At 37.1% G+C, this 24,420-nt stretch overlaps 1 protein-coding gene across 1 annotated transcript in view; it reads right to left on the bottom strand.

The window, feature by feature from the left end:
- Positions 1–9,977, bottom strand: part of LCP1 (lymphocyte cytosolic protein 1) — a 46,976-nt gene extending 36,999 nt beyond the window's left edge. The window contains exon 1 of the mRNA XM_016136435.2: positions 9,848–9,977. The gene's annotated coding sequence lies outside the window, so the exon portion shown is untranslated. The remainder of the gene's footprint in view (positions 1–9,847) is intronic.
- Positions 9,978–24,420: the final 14,443 nt, after the last annotated feature.

Here is a 24,420-nt window from a genome sequence, read left to right as displayed (position 1 = left end):
GTGCTATTTTAAGGTTTAGACTACAAACAACATGTGCCAAATACTATGTACACATACTATTGGCACCTTCTAGGTTATGATGACTCAGGGAAGATGAATGCCCCCTGTATTCATCTGTATGTCCATTCCTGACTTTCCACGAAGGCCTTCTGACTTTCCTAAGCAACCAAAAAGCAAACCACATTAAAACAACTCATCATCTGGCACAATGCTCAGATTCATAGATGAATACTAAAATGACACCCTCAAACTTCTAAAAACAATCAGCATGGTTTCAGACATTCTGTTCTCCTGGCTGTTGGTTGAGGGTCTGTGAGTAAGCCCTTTCTCCTCTGAGCTCTGGTTGAGACCTCTGCAGCATGGCTCCTATGCCCATATCCATGTCTTCTAGGACATTATGAGATCATAAGCTGTAAGTCATCTCACAGTGCCACGTCAATGTCTGGCACATAGCAAGTGCTCAGGAAGTGAGTCATAGACATGAACGAAGAAATCTATCAACTATACAGGGCTTGAGAAGTCTAATATCACCTTCTTTGAGTTTAACAATTAAGTATTATATATTTATAATATCCCTCTCGCTGAAAGGTATAAACACTAGAACAAAGCAAGTGAATGCTTCAAGTTTACATGAAACAATTTTGCTGGAGAAATGACTTTGATGAATCAGTATGGAGACTAAAGAGCAGCAAGTATTCCTAGGCGAAGGAGCAGAAAGTGCCCCTAGGTAGTCTTCAAACTAGGTGTGAAACGTGTCTTGTCAACCCTGACAGGCACCAGAAGTTTCAGTCTGAGGTGGCACACCCAGGGCTGGGCTTCTTCAAGAGGTTTCTGTAAATCCTGCTAGCTGTTGGTAATGCTTGGCAGTGGGTCTCTATCTAAATATGTAGTATCTGACTCTGAGCTGAGTCCTGCTGAGTTGGGAGGAAAGGGACTGTAGAGATAGAGTAGTCATTGAAAGGAGGATGCAACCAAGCCAGGATGTACCAGGGGCACACAGAAAATCATTTGGAATGGGTGCTAGAGTTCACCTGAATGTAATTTGCATGTCATCGTCTGGACTGTAAAATTCATCCTCTGATAATTCTAAATGTCTGCCACTAAGCAAATTCATATATTTGTTTGTACATTTCTTCTTTCAATAAATATCTGTCAAATACCTACTATATGTCAGGCTCTGGCAACTTAATATAAGATGTGGCACTCACTAGAATATAAGGGGACTTTTTAGCTCCACAGAAAGGAGGGAAATAGCTTTCCTCTGGAGAGCCAAGCCTGGCCTTCCAGAAGTGACATTTGACTTGGATTTCCACAAGTGAGGAGGAGATCGCTCAATTAGTCTTTTTCTTTATTCATGTAGGATGATTAATCCATATTCTCTCCATAGAAAATCTATGTTCGAGTCAGAGAAAATAATACCGAAAGGGCAAATGAGAAGACCAGCTGATGTTTACTGAATGCTAAATGTTTACTCAATGCTAAATGTTTTATATGTATTATCGTATTTAATTCTCACCACCATCTTATGGGGCACTATTATGATTTTATCTTTATAAATGAGAGAACTGAGGTTTAAAAAACTGGTTCAGGATTATAATACTATGAACTGGGGAAGCCTCCTGCTTATGCCAGCACCTGCCTGGATGTTGCAGGCCAACACAGATGTGGTCCTTGCTGGAGTCACCTTTCCTAGTGCCTCTGGCCATTGGATTTCTGTATCTCAAGTTTCTCTACTCTCCTTTGGGGTTACTCGGTTTACTCAGCTCTGACCTCATGTTGATTAGGAACACATATACTTCTGCAAGAGTTTATTTATGACTGGGGTTCATCTGAAGCTCTTTTGAGAAATTCTCTTCTCTTCAGTTCCTCAACATCTTGAAGGGAGAGTTAAGAAAAGTAATGACACCACCAGGCTTGATCTTGCCCACTCCTGCCTGTGTCCCCTGCCTCTGGTGAACAAAGAGATCCTTTCTATTAGTAGCCTCCACACCCATCATCCACTTGCATTTAATAAAGCACCGGCCTTGTCCTAGATACTGGAGATAAAAAAATGAATATCGAATAGTCCTTACTCTTGAGGACACATAGTTCCATGAAGGAAATTGATTATACAACTTAAAGACGACCCTAACTGAAATTGTTTAAAGGTACTATTACCATAGTGCCATAGGAGCACAGATAAGGAAGAGTTTAACTCTGCCTGAGGAGAGAAGAGAAAGAACCAGTATAGGTTTTCCAGAGACTAAATGGAGAAGAGCACTCCATTTTTCCATATAAAAGAAAATAGCCCTGCAAAGTGAGGAAACAAGCAGGAACACACTACGGAAGCTGTTCAGAGTTTAGTATAATAGACTGGGGATGTGGGGGGCATAACCCTAGAAAGGTTTGGGGAAGTGGCATCGTGGTTTCTTTCCTCAATAGCTTTTATTTCCAGAAGGAAAACTTTGATGATTTAGGCTTTTCTTGCTAGCTGCAGTTACAATGCTTATTGCATTTACTATAGGTAATACAAATACCCCTCATGTTCCTCAAACAGCAAAATGATTCTGCCTAGAAGCCATTTCTGTTTGTATGTACATAGCTTCCTACTTTTATCATTACTTCCCACTTAGAAAAAGCAGACTTGTAGAGTGAGAAGGAAACAGGACATGTTAGAAAATGGGAAATGGAGGCCCTGAAAAGTGAAGTTGCTCCCCAAATTCTCAAAGTGAGTCAATAACTAGTCTAAAAAGAGTAGAGCCTCTGTATCTTTGTTTGATCTGCCCAAGATAAGGAGAACACAAGTTAGTTAGCACTAAATAACCTAAAGGTTAAAAAAAAAACCCCTTGAGATGCACAATCCATAAAATGTATTTTATATCTTAAGATATTGTGAGTGGAAAGGAAAACGTTTGGCACGACCTCCTTAATTAACAGTTTCACCTATGCTAGAAAATGACCTGTCTCTTTCCCAGTCTAAGCCAGTGGAAAGGCATTTCAGGTACCTCGCAAACCTCAGCCAAACATTAATGATTTTATCTTCCTTTATATAAATAGGCTTGATATGCCTATTTATGGTATACAATGAAAAGATGTTGGGTTTTTCTGATGCAACTGCTTTTGCTGTGTGTTTTGTATATGTTACTGAAATTTTCTGAGCCTCAGTTTCTACACACATGAAATGGTGATATTAATAATGCAACCACAGTGCTCACTTCATAGAGTTGTGCTAGAATTAAATGAGTCAAAGTGTTTAAGTTTCATGCAACAGTGCTTGGCAAAGGAAGGAAGGAAGGATGAAAGGAAGGAAGAAAGGATGAAAGGAAGGAAGGAAGGATGAAAGGAAGGAAGGAAGGAAGGAAGGAAGGAAGGAAGGAAGGAAAGAAAGAAAGAAAGAAAGAAAGAAAGAAAGAAAGAAAGAAAGAAGGAAAGAAGGAAGGAAAAAGAACATAGAGAACTAGAACTTTTACAAAATTATCTTGGGGAACAAACCCAATTTTCACTATAAATTGTATGAAATATTATGTAGAGTCTCCATCTTAATTGTATGTATTATAGGAGTGGGTATAAATCTATATTTCATATATGTGCTCTATCCTAAAATGTTTTTGGCTTGGCTTGAATGAGATCTTGTACCACATTTCTCATCCAGAGTCTGAGAAGTGAGTCTGAATGATAGATCATACCAACTAGAAGCCAACAGTGTTGGTACTGGCTGATCTCATGTTGAGTTGTTACGGGACTCTGGGCTTAGCCTTGTCAGATATACTGATGGTGGAAAGTACCTTCTAACAGTTGAGGAAGTGTGGCCAGAGTGGGAAAATTACAGCAATCTTTAAAAAAGCCTAGCCACATCCATATGAGTCATGAAGAGAAAAGAGATCTTTGGTTATCTCTTTGTAACGGTGATGAGAACCATTGAGCGATGCTTCCTCACTCTCGGGTGCACCAATGCTTGAGGACTTTTTATGCAGCGTTTGTGTGGAAATATGAGAGCAAACATATATCAAGTTCTTAGCATGATGCCTAACAAAACATAATAACTCAATAAGTCAGTAGTGATGATAAGTGTAACAGAGTGAAATATACACATAGATTGATGAAATAAGGAAATGAAAGTAAAGGGGAAATGAACCAAAAAAATGAACCTGGGAAATAGGACTTTCCTCTATTTTGTAGAAGAAACTGAATTCAGAAGGCTTAAAGATACTTGCTCACACTCAACATTTACTAAAAGGCTAGAATATGAATCCAAATTCGCCTACTAATTTACTCTCTCTTTATACCATATCTGTTTCATGCACAGAAACTGCAGACACACACTTAGACTCATAGGCTTTAAAAACTGACATTATATATGATATTATGTATGTTACGTATTATATACGTTATATATGATAGCCAGATAGCTTAAGCTTCACAATTGCCTTTTACTGTGCTCATAGGAAAGAAAAGAGAATCAGGGATATTTTGATGAAAATCTCAACTTGAAAGACACCAAGGGAAGGAAAAAATCTGAAAAACTCAAAGGCATCCATAATATTTCATCTTTCTAAAGAGAAATAATTTAAAATGTTTATAAAGCACAGAAAATGACAAGGAAAGTTCATTTCACATTTTAACGATAAAGAATAATGCGAAACTGCATATTTGTTCTTCATTTTTTTCTTACTTTCACTTTGCGCTATTACCTACTTTTCTCCCTAAGGAATGCGTATTCCACTCTACTTTATTAATCTGACCCTCCTGGTGAAGGTAATGTGAGCTGATAATGTCAAGGAGGTGCCAGTGACCCATATTTTGAAATATTACACCTGAGGCTAACAAAGGTGCAATTCTAATTCTACATTTGTGCACCTCTTCATACATTTGGATACACAGCTTTTAGTGATAACTAACAGACTATGGGATCAAAATGCAGGGTATTATTTAAATGTACAGTAATTATTCCATTAATTCACTTTTCTCTTGAAAGTACAACCAGAGAAAATAGAAAATGAATTACCTAGGAGGTTGCAATTCACATGCATTAATTTGCCTGCTGAATCTGGTGTCTTGGCATTTCTGCCTGTAGAAAACATAATCTGTTTTCCATTTTAGCTCAGCCAGTCAAGAAGATATATGAGTATGTGTATGAGAGAGTCAGGGAAGAGGAGAGAGAGAGAGAGAGAGAGAGAGAGAGAGAGAGAGAGAGACAGTCATCCAGTCCATGTAACTGGTGTTAGACTAAAACAAGAATCAATTCTTCAACCACAGAACTGTGGTTTTGCTAGTTCCTCAATTTAACATCTTAGCTTTTTCTTCCGCTAGAAAAAACAACCAAACATATTTGAGAAACAAGCCTCCATATAACTTGTAAGTGGCGCTGATACAGGCGTGGCTCTGAAGTTGAGAAAAACTTATTTTAACTCAGTAAGTGGGTCACTTTTTACTTCTATACTTCAACTTATAATTAAAATAATCTTTCATTCCTTTGAAGTTTTTAGGAAAACTATATTTGGCTATTACTATATAATTATAGACATGTGTGCTTGGGTCTAAATACTAAATCGTTTAATTTATTTGCACCTGTTGGTCACAGCAATTAGAAAATGTGAATGCCACTTGACTAAAAGTATTCTAACCTTCTAAGACTGAGAACTTCTTAAAGCTTTTGAGGGTACAGATCATGTTTTGTTACCTAGGCAGAGGCCTATAAATTGGTAAAAAACAAATAGTCAAGTACACAGAAGGGCTGAGTAAATACTAATGATGATGATGATGACGGTGAATAGTGTGTTTAATTAAAGCCATTATATTACAAATACATTTATTTAGGATAAATTGTGATTATTTGAGTTCACCTCAAGGGCTTAGGTGTAAGTACGTACCATGGTCTGCTGCCTGTTTGTTTACTCCAGATTTCCCTAGAATCTGGCAGTTAATACAAAACCAATTCAATTGTAGAAAATTAAAGTAATAAAATAATTGAATGAGTTAATTAGCCTTCAAATCTGAAGATAATACCAGTAACTACCTCGTGGTATTGTTGTGACAATCCCATGGTTCTTTTTAATATGATTAAAGTTTAATATGATTAAAATGCTTTAAAAATGCTCACTTCAAGTGATAGTACATAAGTATTAGCTAGCTGTTATTACTGGGATGATAAATGGAAATTTGTTTCCCCTGCACCCTGCTGATTGCAGTATCTTACAAGATAGAGCAATTACGAAATTACTGGGAAGACTAAGTAATGACTGAAACTGACAAACCAAAACAACAAGAACAGTCAATAGTTTAAGGAAGTTGAATCAGGAGGGAACTGAGGAAAGTAATCAGGAGATGCCATCTGGGGAGCCCAGTGGTTATAGCAGCTGCAGGGAGATGCCCCTAGAAGATAAACATCTAATTAGGTAGAAACTTCTTAGACCTCCAAATGAAACCTATGTGAAAGGAACACTTTTTATTTAAGAAGTGCATGGCCATCTGGCAAAATAGGGAAACTTGAAACTCAGAATTTGCTGACATTGATTAGTTTTACATAGATTCTAATTCTAATTTTTATTTCTATAAGGTTCGATATGCAGATGGAATAATATCATTTCATTAGATGACATCTGTGGGTTGGGAAATTAGTAGACAAAAGAACCTTAGGAAGATAATTACATTAATCTAAATAATGTCACTCTGCTATAAAATCTGCTATAAAATGCCTTTATAATCTTACTTTATAAATTTTGACTCCATAAATAAAATCTTATAAGAAAAAAATTTAAATTTATTATACCTAACTTGATTTAAAAATTTGTTTGCCATCTCTCCTGTATACACAGAGGGGCCTTTATGTAATAAAGAGAAGTTGACTTAAGAATTTTCTGAGGATAATCCAAAGTGAATAAAAGTTAATGATATCTGGTCCTGTGTTTTATCATCAAAGAAGCCTATTATCAGGTATGTAATTTTGGTAAGAGTAGCTAACTTTTAGCTCAATAAATAATGAGATTATAATTTTGTCTGTGTGCAAATGTCATTGGACAATTTCTTGAATTCCTTCAAGTCAATATCCATTTAGTGCTTTGAGGCTAAAATGAAGAATAGTGCTTTGGTGAAGAGGAAGCACAGTAGAATGCAAAATACTATATTATTGTATCTTCTTTCATGGCAGCCACTGGGGGAACTCAGTAAATATTAAGTGAAATCACAGAAAAGACTTCAATGAATATCTAAGGAACTGAGAAAAAATATTTGTGAAAAATTTTCGATTCGATAAACATCATTAGACCTACTATATGCCAAGAGAGCTAGAGAAGGAGCTCAAGATGTCAGCAAATGACTTGAAACTAAAATAACCTGAATACTGCTATACTTACTTTAAGATCACAGCATTAAACAAACACACATAGAAGAAACTTTGGGCAAGTAAAATGGGGGTGGGGTCCTGTAGGGAAGACCTCCCAAAGAGCATGTTTCTTAATATGAGCCTTGAAAAATAACCAGAAGTTTTACAAATAAAGAAGAAAACAATTGGAGAAACGGTTGGAGCAAAAAGAAGTGAAAGAGCATGGAACTTTCCAGTGGCTTGTGGTCTTGTGCACCTAGAATGTGGGTAAATGAGGGAGGTGTAAGGGGTGGGGAAAGCAGCTAGAGCAGAAGGAAGTGACAAGAAATTTAGGTTGGGTAAGTGGTTGAGGCAAGTTTGTGAAGGCACACAATTTTTTAGTAAAATTATGCATTAATTAAAAGAAAACACTTCATTCGATTATTATATAAAACCTTCAATGATATCTATTATAAAATTTAAAATGTTTCTGGGTTTATTGCAATTTTTCTTCTTCTCTTTCTCTCTTTTTCTCTCATTCTCTGTGCATCGCTCTATCTCCTCCCTTCCTCCCCAGCTTCAGAAATAAAAGCATTTATTTATATAAAGGGGGAAAAGTATGCTAGTGTGGAAGAGAGGATCTGGAATAGACACATGCTTATAGAGAGGCAGTCTGGAGCCATAAATCCCAGCTACTTACTGCCCCTTGTTCCCTCCAATTGCCCAGTGACCTTGGGCCCACTTCTCATTTGTGAAGGTACTTGAGAGGATCAAATGAGGTAATCCATGAAGAATGGCTGCATATAGTGCTATGTTTATAAATATTAAGTGTTATTCTTACTTGTCCATCCTCTCTAATTTAAATAGATACATTCAAATGAAACTTTACTTTTTAGCCTCTCTTCCCTCAAAGGGTTCATAAAAAGGATTATAAATGGGGTTAAATCCCTGAAATTGTTCCCAAATCACCAAATGTTTCAAGGTATAATTTATGAAGGGACAAAATTTAAAGAATGACAAAGAAAACTATCCCTGAGGTTGCTAATGAAATGTTCCCATAAGCACAGCTTCATCCTACTACAGCAGTGCTTGTCTAAAGGGCAACACCCAGAAGATTCATCCCTGCTGTTACCGGGAGTGAGCTAGAATGATGAAGAACGGATATTTTATAATATATTAGGCTGATGCTTTAACAAGCTGAACTTGCTTTAAAACCAGAGTTTTTCTATTTTGAAAAAACTTTTTCATATTTTATTTTATCCTTCAATGTAAGGAAAATACTGCCATACCTTTGCATACTAATTTATTTCATTATCATTAATATCTTTACTTAAAATAACACACAGCATATTTTTTTAATTTGTTCTTTTGGGGGTTCAAGTTCTCCTCTCCCATTTTTTTCAGATGAGATGTATAAAACAATATTGATGATCACATTTTGCAATGTCCAGAAATTCACTTTTATAGCTAAATGGTTAATTTCATTCAAAATTGCCTGTGCAGATATTCTTGAAAAAACTTTATTTAATAGAAACCAATGATGTAAATTTATATAAATTTAAAATGTGTGTGGGTAAATCAAAATGTGTGTGGGTAAACCACCTTCATTTAATGATTTTTATAAAATGTCCTGAAGAAGTGATTTTAAAAAACAAGTTGCTATATTTGATCAAGAAAAATTGGGTTTTGCTAAGTATGCTGATGTTTATCATCTATCAATAGTTCTTAGTATTGTTGGATAATGACAATTAAATAAAAGCTGATGCTGCAAGACCCAAAGTCTAGGTTTCAACAAAGTTCCTAGAATAACTATCCCATACAAACTTTATAAGAAATTCTGTTGTAGACAGGAAACTTTCATCCAGAATTTAACAGTCATTTGTAAGGTCATAAGTATAACAGATAATTCAGACAATTCTATGAAAAAGTACAAATAAGCAACAGAAATTGCTTTCATTTTTAGAGAATAAATGGTGAAGAGGTGACCTCTAATTTCATGTGGTTATTAAGCACACCAATTAAAAACCATTTGCACCAAAATCATTCAAATAACAAGTATCAAATTAACATATGACTCAAGATGTTAATATATCCACTGACTAAAGTATTGCAAAGAAGGTTTTTAGAAAACCAGAACCACAAGAGCTAAGATTAAACTATGCCTATTAGGCCAATGAGCAACACAATCTAAATGATCGATATCCTGAAAACACAAAGTAGATAAAGTCAGAGTAAATAGCCTCCCTGAAATAAAGGAATAGAAATAAATCAGGACATGCTGTGGTTTTAAAGGGGGAAAAAAGTTATAGCTTTGTGAGGCAATAACAGTGCATAACTGGAGAAGAAACCACCCGGAGAACTGAGGGGTCCCATTTTCAATGGCCACATCATGTGGCTACAGCATTGCTCGGCAGTTTAACACTGTCGGGGCTCACATAGGGCCTGGTGACAGGTGCTCAGATCTCTTATCCGCTGAAGGCAAAATCTGCAATCCACAGAAACAGAGCGACCTGACAAATAAAACATCATAAGCACTTAAAAATGACAAAAGACATAAAGAAAATTTACCTTGTAGAAAAACTGTCCTCAGCGGTACTGGCGTATGACCAGAAACCCCCTTCTTCTGATCTGCAGAACAACTTTGTCAACCCTGAGTGTGTGGTCACAAGGCAGGAAGTGACTAAAATGACAAATCATCAGCCAAGAAAGAAATAGATTTTGTCTTTATAAGGACATTTTACTTAACTTTTTTTTTTCATGTTCCTTCCCCTGTGAAAAATCACCTGACAGAACAGAACAGGTCACACTGAAATTTAGAAGCCTCTTACCACTTCCGCTTTATAAGCATTTTTCTCTTTCCTTCCCTTTCTTTTTTCTCTAGCTGTCAGATTATGGGCGCTTAAACCTATCTGATTTCAGATAACAACGCAAGGTCAGCCTGCTACCTTGACTTCTTTCTTTGACCCCAGTGACAAACGCAAAGCCCAGGTTTCTAGCTATTTACAGAAAAGATAAACAAATTACTCATTTTGAGTGAAAGAACCAAAGGAAAAGGTGGCAGTACACCTGAAACAAACTAAAAGGGATTTCCTTGGGAAAGCCTTACCTGGGCCAAAACCAAACCTCTCTTAAGAGTCCCCAAACAATGATCTTATTGGTGCAAACAAACTAAAACAATCTCTCTAAGGAGAAGAGCTGAAAAAGGGAGGCCACTATCTTATTTACACATTCTTTTATTTATAGAACACTGTGTGCTCAGAATCTCTTTAACCCAATTAACGATTTCAATTATTTAGATTTTTCCTATAAAGAGCACCAGTGGATCACATAGGCAGCTGCTACGGTTAAATGGACAACTAAATTCCTTCATACAGACCAAATTTATTTTTGTATGCATATTTAATAAAATTAGCACAATAATAAAAGTGGTCTATTCTATGCCCAAACCTCAAATGCTTAAGGGCAAATTCTTGTCCTCACATGTAAGTCCTCAAGGGCTCATAGCCTAACAGTGGTCATGAAGAATGTGTAGCACCCTGAATAATGTTGAAGGAACATTAAGCATAGTCTCCACATTGCCTGGAGACTATATGCAGCTCCAGTGGCCAGCCTTCTATTGAAGAATCAGGATGTATGGCTGTGCTCCAGGTTTGATAGTGAATTGAAGATGCTTGATCATTCCATTTGCTTCTGTATTTACTAGGGGCCTGGGACCTTGCCAATGGGCGGTACCCTGATTGGGGCACTGCCTTTATACTTCTTTTGCTTGTTTGATTTCTTCTTTAGAAAAGTACTGCTTCCAACCTCATATGTTAAACCAAGCTGTTTTGGTTTATCTATTCCATCAGCCAGTGGTGGGCAACTTCTTAGTCAGAGCCCCACAGTGGCCATCTTGGGGCTGGGCAGAAGAATAGGAAGAGATGGTGAAGATTCAGTTCATTCTAGAAGTGGTTCACCTCACAGAGAATGATCTTATGACTCCCTAGGAAAGATCAAGTTGGTGAATCAAATCCTGATTTCTCCATTGCATAATTACCCCACCCCACAGTAATAAGTTGCAGAGGGGTTTCGAGAAGCACCTAAATTAATAACTAAGGATATAAAAAAGAGGCCACATTAAGATTGGTAGGAGGGGTAGAGATGCAAAACAGGCTGGTCTCACACCTACGTATGGCAGTTGAGCATCTGGAGGGATATCTAGGCTGTGGAGATCCCCCCTTCACCGGAGGTGTGAGGAGCTTCATCCCTACATCAGGGCTCCCCAGGCCAGGGTTCCAATGCTGGGATGAGGAGTCCCCACATAATCTGGTTGTAAAAATCGGTAGGGATTCTGACTGTCCGGGTGAGATGTAAGGCTGGGGCTGGTTGCCTGCCACTGGAATTGTCCCAGACATCCCCTTAAAGGGCCAATGCACAGACTCACTCACTTACAGTTACTCATCCTGAGCCCTGGTAGAGGAACAGCAGCTTGGGAGGTGCCAGAGACATACAGGAAAAGACTGAATCACGTGGCTTCAGAGCAAAGGCTAGAGGGATAGCCACTTTTAAACCATGTGTAGAACCCTCTTCCTGTGGCCCGCGGGCAGGGCCATCTTGCCTGTGTTGACTCCTCCCACACACAGCCAAATCTGAATCTGAACTGGCCTGCTGAAATCTTCTTGCTCCACCTTGGGGTGTCTCCCCTATCAACTTTCAAATTGTTGGAGGCATATTCATGGCTGGGCAACCAGCCCCGCCCAGACCTCCTAACAGGAAGCTCTTTCAGCAGCAATTAACAGGACTCAGCTCACACGCCCCCAGAGACAATTTCAGTGGCAGGTAACCAGCCCCAGTCAGAGCAGCAGTATCTTTTGAACAAATCTTGAAAGTCTATGTGACAGAGATGGGCAGTAGCTGGCCTCAGTATGATCTGAAACTTTTGGGAGTGGTCACTGGCTCAGTACTGGCACAAAGTCTAAATCTTCACTAACCTGGGGAACACAGCTTGCCCCACCCTGGTGACTCCCTGGGATGCTGCCTCACCCAACTTGAGTACCACCTCAGGTTCTTTCAGTTTCTGAACCTTATAGGTAGTTGGCAGGAAGCCATAGGCCTTGGGGTGCCCTGGGCTTTTTGCTGAGCTGCCTCAGGTCTGAAACCAGTAGCAGCCAGCCTCTGTTTGCAGCGTGGCCCCTCCCACATGACTCCATTTCCATTATAGGCAGCAACCAAGATAGCCCTGGATGGGTCAGAGACAGTGGCTGAACTTTGCCTGCATGAGAACCCCTACCAAGGGGCTGCAGAGCCAACACACACAAAGGCTGGTGTCAGCCACAACAGAGCACCACTTGATTAGTCCCACGAGCGGCACACCCAAAGGGTGCTGTCAATAGAGGGACAGACACTCCTGAAGCACCTGGTGCAGGTAACCAGTAAAACTGTCTCTAGGTCACACAGGGTGCGTACAAAATAAGGCTACCTGGCCAAGACTTGGAGATATAGAAAATCTACCTAATACATAGAAACAAACATAGGTGCAGCCAATATAAGAAAATGAGAAACATATCCCAAGTGGAAGAACAGGAGAAAACTCCAGAAAGAGAATTAAATGAAGTGGAGGCAAGCATCCTATCTGATATGGAGTTCAAAACACAAGTTATAAAGATGCTCAATAAACATAAAGGAAGAATAGATAATCTCACTGAGAACATCAATAAAGAGATAATAAGCATAAAAATGGACATAGAAACTATAAAAAAGTAATAAATTAAAAATGCAATAACTAAAATGAAGAATACATCAGAGGGACTCAAAAGTAGATTAGTGAAGCAGAGGATCAAATCAATGATTTAGAAGATATGGTAGGAGAAAACACCCAATCAGAAGAGCAATAAGAAAAAAGAATCCAAAAAAATTAGAACAGTTTAAGGGGCCTCTTGGATAACATCAAGCACACCAACATTCACATCATACAGGTACCAGAAGGAAAAGAGACAGAATAAGGGATTGAAAACCCATTTGAAGAAATAATGACTAAAAACTTCCCTGATGTGGTGAAGTAAATAGAAATACAAGTCCAGAAAGGGCAGAGAGACCCAAACAAGATGAACCCAAACAGGCCCACACTAAGACACATCATCATTAAAATGGCAAAGGTTAAAGACAAAGAGAGAATCCTAAAAGCAACAAGAGAAAGGAAGCTAGTTACTTACAAGGGAGTTTCCATAAGACTGTTTACTGATTTCTCAACAGAATACTTGCAGGCCAAAAAGGATTGGCAGAAAATATTCAAAGTGATGAAAAGCGAGGACCCACAACCACAATTACTTTACCCAGCAAAGCTATCAATTAAAATTGAAGATGAGATTAAGAGCTTCCACAACAGGAAAAAGCTAAAGGAATTCGTTGCCACTAAGCCAGTATCACAAAAAAAGTATTAAAGGGACTTCTTTAAGAAGAAGAAGGAGGAGAAAAACATAAATATGAATAATAAATGGCAATAACTATGCACCTATTAATAATCACCTTAAGTAAATGGATTGAATGCTCCAATCAAAAGACATTGGGAGCTGAATGGATAAGAAAACAAGATTCAATAGACCCACTTCAGGTTGAAAAGCACAAAGGAACAAAGTAAGAGGATGGAAAAAGATATTACGCACAAATGGAAATGAATAAAAACTGGGGTAGCATACTTATATTAGACAAAATAGACTTTAAAACAAAGGAGATAATAAGAGAAAAAGAAGCACATTACATAATGATAAATGAATCAAGCCAAAGTGGATATAACCCTAGTAAACATTTATACACCCAACATAGGAGCACCTTAATATATAAAGCAAATATTGACCGATGCATAAAGAGATCGACAGTAATACAGTAATAGTAGGGGACTTTAACACCTCAATGGACAGATCTTCCAGACAGAAAATCAACAAGTAAACAATGGTCTGGTATGGCACTAGAAATCAAAAAACAGAAAAAAATGAAAAATACACAAACACATATAGACTAAATAACATGTTACTAAACAATGAATGAGTTAACTATGAGCTCAAGGAAGAAGTCAAAAGATACCTTGAGAAAAATGAAAAGGAAAACACAATGAACCCAAATCTACAGGAGACAGTGAAAGCAGTCCTAAGAGGGAAATTCATAGTATTACATATCTACTGCAAGTAACAAGAAAAATCTCAAATAAATAATCTAACCTTACATCTAAAGGAACTAGAAAAATAACAGCAAACAAAGCCCAAAGTGAGTAGAAGTAAGGAAATAATAAATATTGGAGCAGAAATAAGTGAAATAGAGTCTGGAAAAAAAAACCAGTAAAAAGAATAATGAAACCAAGAGCTGGTTCTTTGAAAAGATAAACAAAATTGATAAACCTTAAACCAAACTCATCAAGAAAAAGAGAGGACCCAAACAAATAAAATCAGAAATGAAAAAAGAGAAGTGGCAACTGACTCCACTGAAAAACAAAGGCTTATAAGAAAATACTATAAGCAATTGTATGTCAACAAATTGAACAATCTGGAAGAAACAGATACATTCCTAGAAACATACAGTCTTCCAAGACTGAATCAAGAAGAAACAAAATCTGAACCAACTAATTAGTACTAAAAAATTGAATCAGAAATCCAAAAACTCCCAAAAAACAAAAGTCCTGGACTGGATAGCTTTGCAGGTGAGTTTTACCAAACACTCAAAGAAGAATTAACACCTATTCTTCTAAAATTATTCCAAAAACTTCAAGAGGAGGGAAGGCTCCCAAGCTCTTTCTATGAGATTAACATTACCCTGATTCCAAAACCAGACAGACATTACAACAACAACAACAACAACAACAACAACAACAACAACAACAAAAAGAAAGAAAGAAAGAAAGAAAGAAAGAAAGAAAGAAAGAAAGAAAGAAAGAAAAGAAAAAATCATGGGCTGATATCCCTGATGAACATGGATGCAAAAATCCTCAACAAAATATTAGCAAACTGAATTCAGCAATACATTAAATTAAAAATATCATACACCATGATCAAGTTGGATTTATTCCTAGGATACAAGGTTGGTTCGATATCCACAAATCAATGTGATACACCACATTAACAAACTGAAAGATAACAACCACATGGTCATATCAATAGATACAGAAAAAGTGTTTGATAAAATCCAGCATCCATTTATAATAAGAACTCTCAGCAAAGTAGGAATAGAGGGAACATACCTCAATATAATAAAGGCCATATATAACAAACCCACTGCTAACATCATATTCAATGGTAAAAAGCTAAAAGCATTTTTCTTAAGATCAGGAAATAAGACCAGCATAATCCACTTTCACCACATTTATTCAACACAGTATTGAAAGTCCTAGCCACAATAAGCTGACAAGAAAAAGAAAGAAAAGACATCCAAGTGGGAAAAAAAGAAGTAAAACTGTCCTTATTTGCAGATGACATGATACTATACAAAGAGAATCCTAAAGATTCCACCAAAGAAAAAATGTTAGAACTAATAAATGAACTGAGAAAGTAGTAGGACACAACATTCAGAAGTCAGTTGCATTTCTATAGACTAATAATGAACTATCAGAAAAAGAAATTAAGAAATCAATCCCATTTACAATTGTATAAAAACAATAAAATACTCAGGAATAAATTTATCCAAGGAAGTAAAAGGCCTGTACTTGAAAAATTATGTTACCGAAGAAAGAAATTGAAAGAGATAGCAAGTAAATGGAAACATATGCCATGAAAATGGAAGGAAGAATTAACATCACTAAATGTCCATACTACCCAAAATAATCTATAGATTAAATGCAATCTCTATCAAAATGCCAATGGCAGTTTTCAGAGAACTAAAACAAATAATCCAAAAATTTATGCAGAACCATAAAAGACTCTGAATAGCTAGCAACAGCAATCTTTAGAAAAAAGACCAAAGTTGGAGGTATCACACTACCTGATATCAAACTATACTGCAAGGCTATAGCAATCAAAATAGCATGGAACTGGCAGAAAAACAGACACATAGGTCAATGGACAGAGAAGAGAGCCCAGAAATAAATCCAGATGGTCATTTAATCTATGAAAAAAGAGATAGGAATATATAATTGGGTGAAGGCAGCCTATTAAATAAATGGTGTTGGGAAAACTGGACAGACACATGCAAAAACAATGAAACTGGACCACTTTCTTATACCACATTCAAGAATAAACTCAAAATAAATTAAAACTTAAAGACCCAAAACCATAAAACACCTAGAAGAAAACAGGCAGTAAACTCTGACATTGCTCTTAGTAATATTTTTTCTAATATATCTCCTAGGCAAGGGAAACAAAAAAAAATAAGTAAATAAACAAATAGAACCATATCAAACTAAAAATTTTTGCACAGCAAAGGAAATCATCAACAAAATGAAAAGCCAGCCTACTGAATGGGAGGTGATATCTTCCAATGATACATCTGATAAGGAGTTAATATCCAAAATGTATAAAGAACTCATAACTTAACACCAATAAAAATGAACAATCAAATTATAAATGGGCAGAGGACCTGATAAGCATTTCTCAAAGAGAACATAGAAATGTCCAATAAATGTATGAAAAATGCTCAACATCACTAATTATCAGAAAAATGCAAATTAAAACCACAATGAACTATCACCTCACACTTGTCAGAATGGCCATCATAAATTAAATAAAAAATCAAGAAATGTTAACTAGGAATTGCAGAAAGGGAACCCTCATACACTGTTTTTTGGATTGTAAATTGGTACAGCCTCTATGGAGAAGAGTTGGAGGTTCATCAAAAAATTAAAAATAGACTATCTTATGACCCAGCAATTGTACTTTTGGGTCTTTATCCAAAGAAGTCTAAAATGCTAATTGGAAAGACTTCTTCACTCTTATGTTCACAGCAGCACTACTTACAATAGCCAAGATATAGAAGCAACCAAAATGCCTATCAATAAATGATTGGACAAAGAAGAGGTAGTACATATAATAATGGAATATTATTCAGCCATTAAAATATGAAATCTTACTATTTACAAAGACATGGATGGACCTAGAGGTTATTACGCTAAGTGAAATGAGTCAGACAGAGAAAGACAAATACTATGTGATTTTACTTATCTAAAGAACAAAATAAATGAACAAACAAAATGAAAATAGACTCATAGATACTGAGAACAAACTGGTGATGGCTAGATGGGAGATATTCTTTGAGCCTGGGTGAAAAAGGTAAAGGGATTAAGAAGTACAAATTGGTAGTTACAAAATAGTCATGGGGATGTGAAGTATAGCATAGGGAATATAGTCGATAATATAATAATTATGTATAGAGCAAAGTAAATACTAGACTAATTGAGGGGATCATTTTGTAAATTATATAAATGTCTAACCTCTATGCTATACACCTGAAACTACTATAAAATAATATTAAATGTCAACTATAATTGAAAAATAAAATTTTTATAAAGCTCCTAAATTATTCAAAACACCAGAGAAACATCCATGCATTGGTGTGACGAGACTGATCACATTATAATGCAGCCAAATCCTGGTGTTTTCCATGCTGGTGGATAATGTCATCATAGCGTCCTACAGCAGGACTCCACAGATAATGACTTGATGGTCTTTAGGATAAAAATGTATGAGGTAACTGTGGATCTTTCTAAAGAATAAAAAATAGGGTTCTGCATCCCTCTGATTTCAGGATGGACTGAAGGTCCTTCAGTAACATTTCATAAATGGAAAGAGAGACTCAATTCTTGTACCTTGGAGAAGAAAAACTGTGGCATTCTGTATCTACTGTTGACTGGTCATCAGAGACCTGAGGAATCTATAAAGAAGAGCAAAATATACTTGAGCATCGATTCAACAAGAGTTTGGATTCCTACCTGTAAGCACTAATAATTTAGAAATGAATAAGACACAATCACTGCTCTCAAGGAACACATAATCTAGTAGAGGCATATAAGTAAATAAATGCTATCTAATATGAAAGGGGTGAATAAAATGTGGAAGAAAGTGCAGATTTGAGTGGAACTGACTTTTGAAGATAGTGAAATCCACATAGTTCTGACTAGCAGCTGGTTCAAGTCAAAAAAAATTTAGGATTCTAGGAGATGAAAGCCATTGAATCGTATTGGATCGTATTACTTATAACCACCCAAATGAAAGAGTCTTTTCTACTCTAGCACCAACTCAGCTTTGGCTCCACATCAGCCACTTACCACCTAACCCACATCCTGGCTACTCCCTCCATCTTAATCTCTTTATCTCAGTGGCATCCAGCTACCCAGAAGCAGGCAACTATTTAGGTTTTAGATTAAGGCTTTTTCAGAGAGGAGTAGTTTATCACTGTCAGCATTTAGAATTGCTTGTGAATTATGATAATAAACAGAAGACTGACATTTGGTTTTATTATTACTTTCTTTCTTTATTATTATTTTCTTTCTATGCACCCTAGATGACTTGCATGCAGAGTAGATCTCTCCTATTTTCCACTCCTCACTCTCCACATGCCTCCACTGCCACCTCTGCCACTTCTTCATTGACATGTACTTTGCCTTCCTACTGTCCCTACTTTCCTTTCCTACTGCACCTCCACCACAACCTCAGTTCCTTATACCACATCAGGTACTACCCTCACAGAAACAGACTTGCAACGCTGTAAATTCAAGCCCCTTGTCTTTAAAATTACTTCTCAGAAATACTTTTATTTAATTTCATTAATTACTGAGAGCAGGCATTCTAAATCTTGGGTTCATGAATACATAATTTTGTGTGTATGTGCTTTTTTTCTGGGTCCATAATATGATTCATTTTAATATAAAGAAACTCCAAAAGTTACACATTTATTCAAAACTATTGCCTCAATCTCCTACTTCACTCTCCTTCATCCTTTCCTGGCCAAAGATTCCTGTCCCTTATTTATTGAGATGGTCAAGTCATCTACTATGCAATTCCTTATCTAGCCTCCTCTACTCTTACAACAAACATCATTTCTTCCTCTCTTTCTGTCTTAAAGATGGCATTCTTCCATCTTCTCAGGGTCAATAATTTCCCATTATAACCTTAATCTTACATCTTCTGCTTTCTTAGATACGTTGCTCTATCAATTATCTCATGTTTTTCTAGAATATTTAATCTCTTATATTCCTCTCACTTCCTCTTCATTTACTCATGGGATCTTTACAAAGGAAACACACCTCTGCTTCACACTACTACTTAGTCCCTAACATTTAATGGGCAGGGAATGACAGTAATTAAGATGGGCATGGTCCCTACTTTTATAGAATGTCCAATGTAGTCAAGGACACAGACAAGTGAAAAGACAAGTGATACTCAGAACCATGACAGATGGAAAGTAGAGTGCCTATCAGAGCACAAAGCACTAACCCAGACTTGGGGTCTGGGAGGCATGCAGAGGGAGCACCATGGAGTGGTTAAGAGTAAAGATGCTGGGCCAATTGTCTATGGCCGCATCCCAGTTTTACTGGTATACTAGTTGTGTAACCTTGGGTAAAGCATTTAATTTCACTGATCTCAGTTTCCTCATCTAGAAAATGGAGCTAAGAATAGTGTCCATTTTATACAGTTGCTGTGAAGGTTAAGTGAATTGATATATGTAGAAAACTCAGAAGAGTGCCTGCCACTAGTAAATGCTGTATAAGTGTTAATTTGTCTTTTAATATCTATACCAGGCTCTGGGCTAGACTGTTCATGTACATTATTTCATTTATTCCTCACAACAACCCTATGAATTAGGGATATTTTTCTGGTGTGATTCTCATAATATAAAAGTCACTATTTAAAAGTGAAATTCAGTGGGTTTGAGTATGTCGACAGAGTTGGGCAACTATCACATTGTATAATTACAGAATATTTTCATCATCCCCAAAGAAATCTTGTACCCATTATTCCTCAATTATCCACACATTCCAAATCCCCAGCCACTAAGCTATTTTGTCTCTGTAGAATTGCCCGTTCTGAACATTTCATATCAATTGAGTTTTTTTTTGACTATCTTCTACTGAGCAGAATGCTTTTAAGGCTCATCCATGTTGTAGCATGTATCAGTACTTCATCCTTTCCGATAGAAGAATAATATTTTGTTGTTGTGCATATACCACATTTTATTTAACCACTCATTAGTTGACAGACATTTGATTGTTTCCACTTTTGGAATATTATGAATAATGATGCTATAAACATTTGTGTACATGTTTTTGTGTGGACTTACATTTTTAAAAAATATTAGTCAAAGTAATACATTATAGTTTTAGAAGTCAAATATTACTTCAAGGCTTGCGAAACACCAGTCTCCTAACACACTCCCTCTCTACCTCCAATTTTCATTTCCAAGAAACAATTATTTTCAACAGTTTTAGCTATTTCTTTTGCTGTTTTATGTTTTTAGATACTATGGTTATACTGTCTTGATTATTAAGGAGCAGATTTTTTTTTTTACTTCTTACTTGGGATATGAAGATTTGGCTCTCTCACTCCAACATCATGTATGTACTAACTCTCCTACAATCTTCTAAATCAAGCTTTTTAAGTACAAGTAACATTGTTTTTACAATATATAAATATCCATATCTGAGTTACACAGATCGCTGTGTTTATATTTCATTTTTGTATCTTTTTTTCATTTGCTACATTTCTATGTACCTATTACATATTCTGAACCAAACCCTCCAAGAGATAAAATAATTCTTAAAAATCAAGAAATTAATTCATTTTTTCTCTTTTAAAAAGGGTTTTTCCAGAGTCTTTCATCCTCCTCTCTGGTCCTGCTGCCCAACTGCCTTCTAGAAGCTTCCCTTCACCATCATCCTGGGAATCCCCTTTTTCCTTTGGGTTGGATCTCCTGTTTCTGGACCACATATCTTCTGCTTTCTTGGTTTACTTCCTTGATTTAATAATCACATCCTCTAGTAGATTCTTGAGAAAGATTACATGGGACATAAAATTTCTGAGGAATTTTATAACTGAAAACATATATAGTATACCCTCATTCTTGAAGTCTGTACTGAAAATTATCTCTCAAAATTCTGAAGAAATTGTTCTGGTGTGTTCCAGGTTTCAGTGTTGCTGTTCAGAGGTCTGGTACTATTTTGTCTTGTGGTCCTTTGTATGACAGTATTTTTTTTATTTCTGGAAATATTTAGGATTTTCCCTTTATGCCTGGAATTTTGAAATTTTATGATACATCTTAGAGTGGGTCTGTTTTTATCTACTGTGCTAGGGCACTCAGTGATCTATTAATCTGGAAATTGTAATATTTCAGTTCTAGGAAGTTTCTCTCCTTCCTCTCTTTGTCTGTCTGTCTGTCTCTCCCCTTTCCTGTTTTCAAAGTTCTCTTTCTTTCGGATTAGATTTATTTAAATGTTGAGGCTTTTGGATGGATCCTCTAATTTTCTTTTCTTTTTTTCCCCGCGTCTTTAATCTCCCCCCGCCCCCCTCCCCCCACACACACTTCCACCCCTGATCTATGGATGTTGCAGTTTCCCTTTTAAGAACTGAATCTCTAAAGGCAGGGCAACACCCCCCCCCCCCCCCCCCGCCATGCTCGTGGCATGCACCCAGGGCTTGGTGCACTGGGGTCCTAGCCCACCCAGACTATAGTCTGTGGCTCAACCTAGGGTGCGAACCCCGGACCGTCTGCGTGTAAAGCAGACGTGTTAACCACTACACTATGGTGCCACCCCTTTTTTTTTTATCCTATTTTTTTTTTGCCTTTGGCCTTCTTATGCTGCTGTTAGAGAGTTTTTCAACTTTTTCTTCAAAACTTCTATTGAACATTTTATTTCTATTACCATTTTTGACAACAAAAACTTTATTTTCTCTAAATCTTCCTTTTTTATAGCTAAGTGGGGTCAGGATGAGGTGAGAAATGTCTTAATTCTTCTTATGTAAACTTTTTACCAGTATTTCTGTTTTTCAGCTCCTTTTTGCACACCTACATTTAAAGGTATGTCATCCCACAGGGTTCTTCACTTTGCTGAGTGTCTGTGTTGTGATTTAAATTGCTTCTTGTTGGCTTCTCTCATTATTGGCTTGGGGTTCAGCTTGTTTATCCTTCAGCACTTTCCACAATCCATTTTATGGTCTCTAACATTACTGATATTTTTTGTCTTATGCTTCATTGGATATTGATTTTTCTTGCTAGATGGGGAATCCAATGAGATGAAGGGTCATGTTTGTTTTTTTATTTCTAAACACTGTACCTGGTATTTCAAAAATATTTATTGAATATTGCCAACATCATTTATCGAAGAGACTGTCTTTACCCCATTGTATACTTTTGTCTTTGTCAAAAATTAATTGACTATACAGGCATGAATTTATTTCTTGACTCTCTATTCTGTCCCATTGATTGATTTGTCTGTTTTTATGACCAAGCTGTGTTGATTACTATAGCCTCATAGTATAGTTTGATAAAAGGCAGCCTGACAGTATTGAGTTTCCTCAAAATAGTAAAACTAACTGCCATATGACCCAATGATCCCACTTTTGGGTATTTATCCAAAGAAATCCAAAGGACTAATTTGAAAAGGCATAGGTATCCATATATTCACTGCAGCATTATTTATAATAGCCAAGATATGGAAGCAACCTAAGTGTCCACTGAATAAAGAAGAGGTGGTACATATACACAATGGAATATTACTCAACCAGAACAAAGAATGAAATCTTACCATTTATGCTAAGTGAAATTATTCAGAAGGAGGAAGACAAATATCATATGATTTCAGTTATATGTAGAATCTGAAGAACAACGACAACAAAAAGAAAAACAAAACAGAAACAAACTCATAGATACAGATGCAAGGGTGGTTGAGGGGCTGGGAGAAAAAGGAGATGGGAATAAGAAGTACAAATAGATTATTACAAAATAGTCATGAGGATGTAGGGAACCGAATAGGGAAACATAGCCAGTAATATTGTAAGAACCATGTATGGTGCCAGGTAGGTACTAGATTTATTGGGGATTCATTTCATAAGTTATATAAATGTCTAACTACTTTGTTGTACACCTGAAACATATAATATTGTATGTTAAGTGTAATTGAAATTTTTTTTAAAAAATTTTTAAAAAGAACAAGAATAGGGACTGGTTAAGATGGTGTAGAAAGTACATGCTGTGCATTCCTGCACTTGCAATCACACCAAAATTATAATGAAACTATAGAGCAACCATCACTGGTAGTCACCTGAAGTCTGGCTGAAGAGAAGCTCTACAACTAAGGACAAACATAAGCAGTCACCTTGAACTAGTAGGAGGAGGTAGAGATGCAAAATGGCTTGGTCCCACAGTCGCGTGTGGAAATTGAGAATTAGGAGGGTTATCTTGACTGCAGAGCCTCCTCCCCAACCTGAGGGGCAAGGCATTCTGGCCCCACACTGGAATCCCTAGCCCAGAATTCTAGTGTCAATAAGAGAAGTCCCCATGACCTCTGGGTGTGAAAACCAGTGGAGGTTGTGGCTTAGTGAGACAGGGTTGCTGGAGTTACAGGCATTCCTCTTAAAGGGCTTGTACCTGGACTCCTCGCTATCATACTCACTCACTCTGAGCTCCCGTGCAGGGACAGCTGCTCAAGGGACACAAAAGATATATAGGGAGATACTTAGTTGTTGGGCTTCAGGGCAAGGGCCGGAGGGGCAGCCTTCTCCCAAACAGAAGTAGTGACAGTATCCGTTGTTCCTTTTTTGAGTCCTCCACCCTCCCAGTGTGAGAATGCAGGTGCCACCATATCTGAGTAGTCATCAACCTGGATAACACAGGTCACTTTGCCCAGGTCATTCCCTGAGACTCTGCCTCTCCCAACTTGTGGGCCCACCCAAGCCATTTCCATTTGTTTTATTCCATACATATAGCATTGGCTTCTACATGCCCCATACCTCTTGCTGAGCAGTCCCGAGCTTCGCACTAGTGACAGCTGGCCTTGTTTCTTGACTTGGCCTCTCAAGGCACCTATAAGCCCAGCATGGGTGGCAGCCATCTGCAGATTGCTTGATGAATCTTACCAAGTGTTACAGAAGTATACGGGCTGTGGCCGAACCAAACCTGCAGCTGGGCCCCTCCTAGGAGGCCCTTGGGCCAGCAACCCAGTGGCTTGCTTCAACCAGAGCCAGAGTCAGAAT

Source organism: Rousettus aegyptiacus, unplaced genomic scaffold, assembly GCF_014176215.1.
Source record: "Rousettus aegyptiacus isolate mRouAeg1 unplaced genomic scaffold, mRouAeg1.p scaffold_m13_p_11, whole genome shotgun sequence".
Taxonomy (NCBI): domain Eukaryota; kingdom Metazoa; phylum Chordata; class Mammalia; order Chiroptera; family Pteropodidae; genus Rousettus; species Rousettus aegyptiacus.
This window is presented reverse-complemented; position numbering and strand designations above follow the sequence as displayed.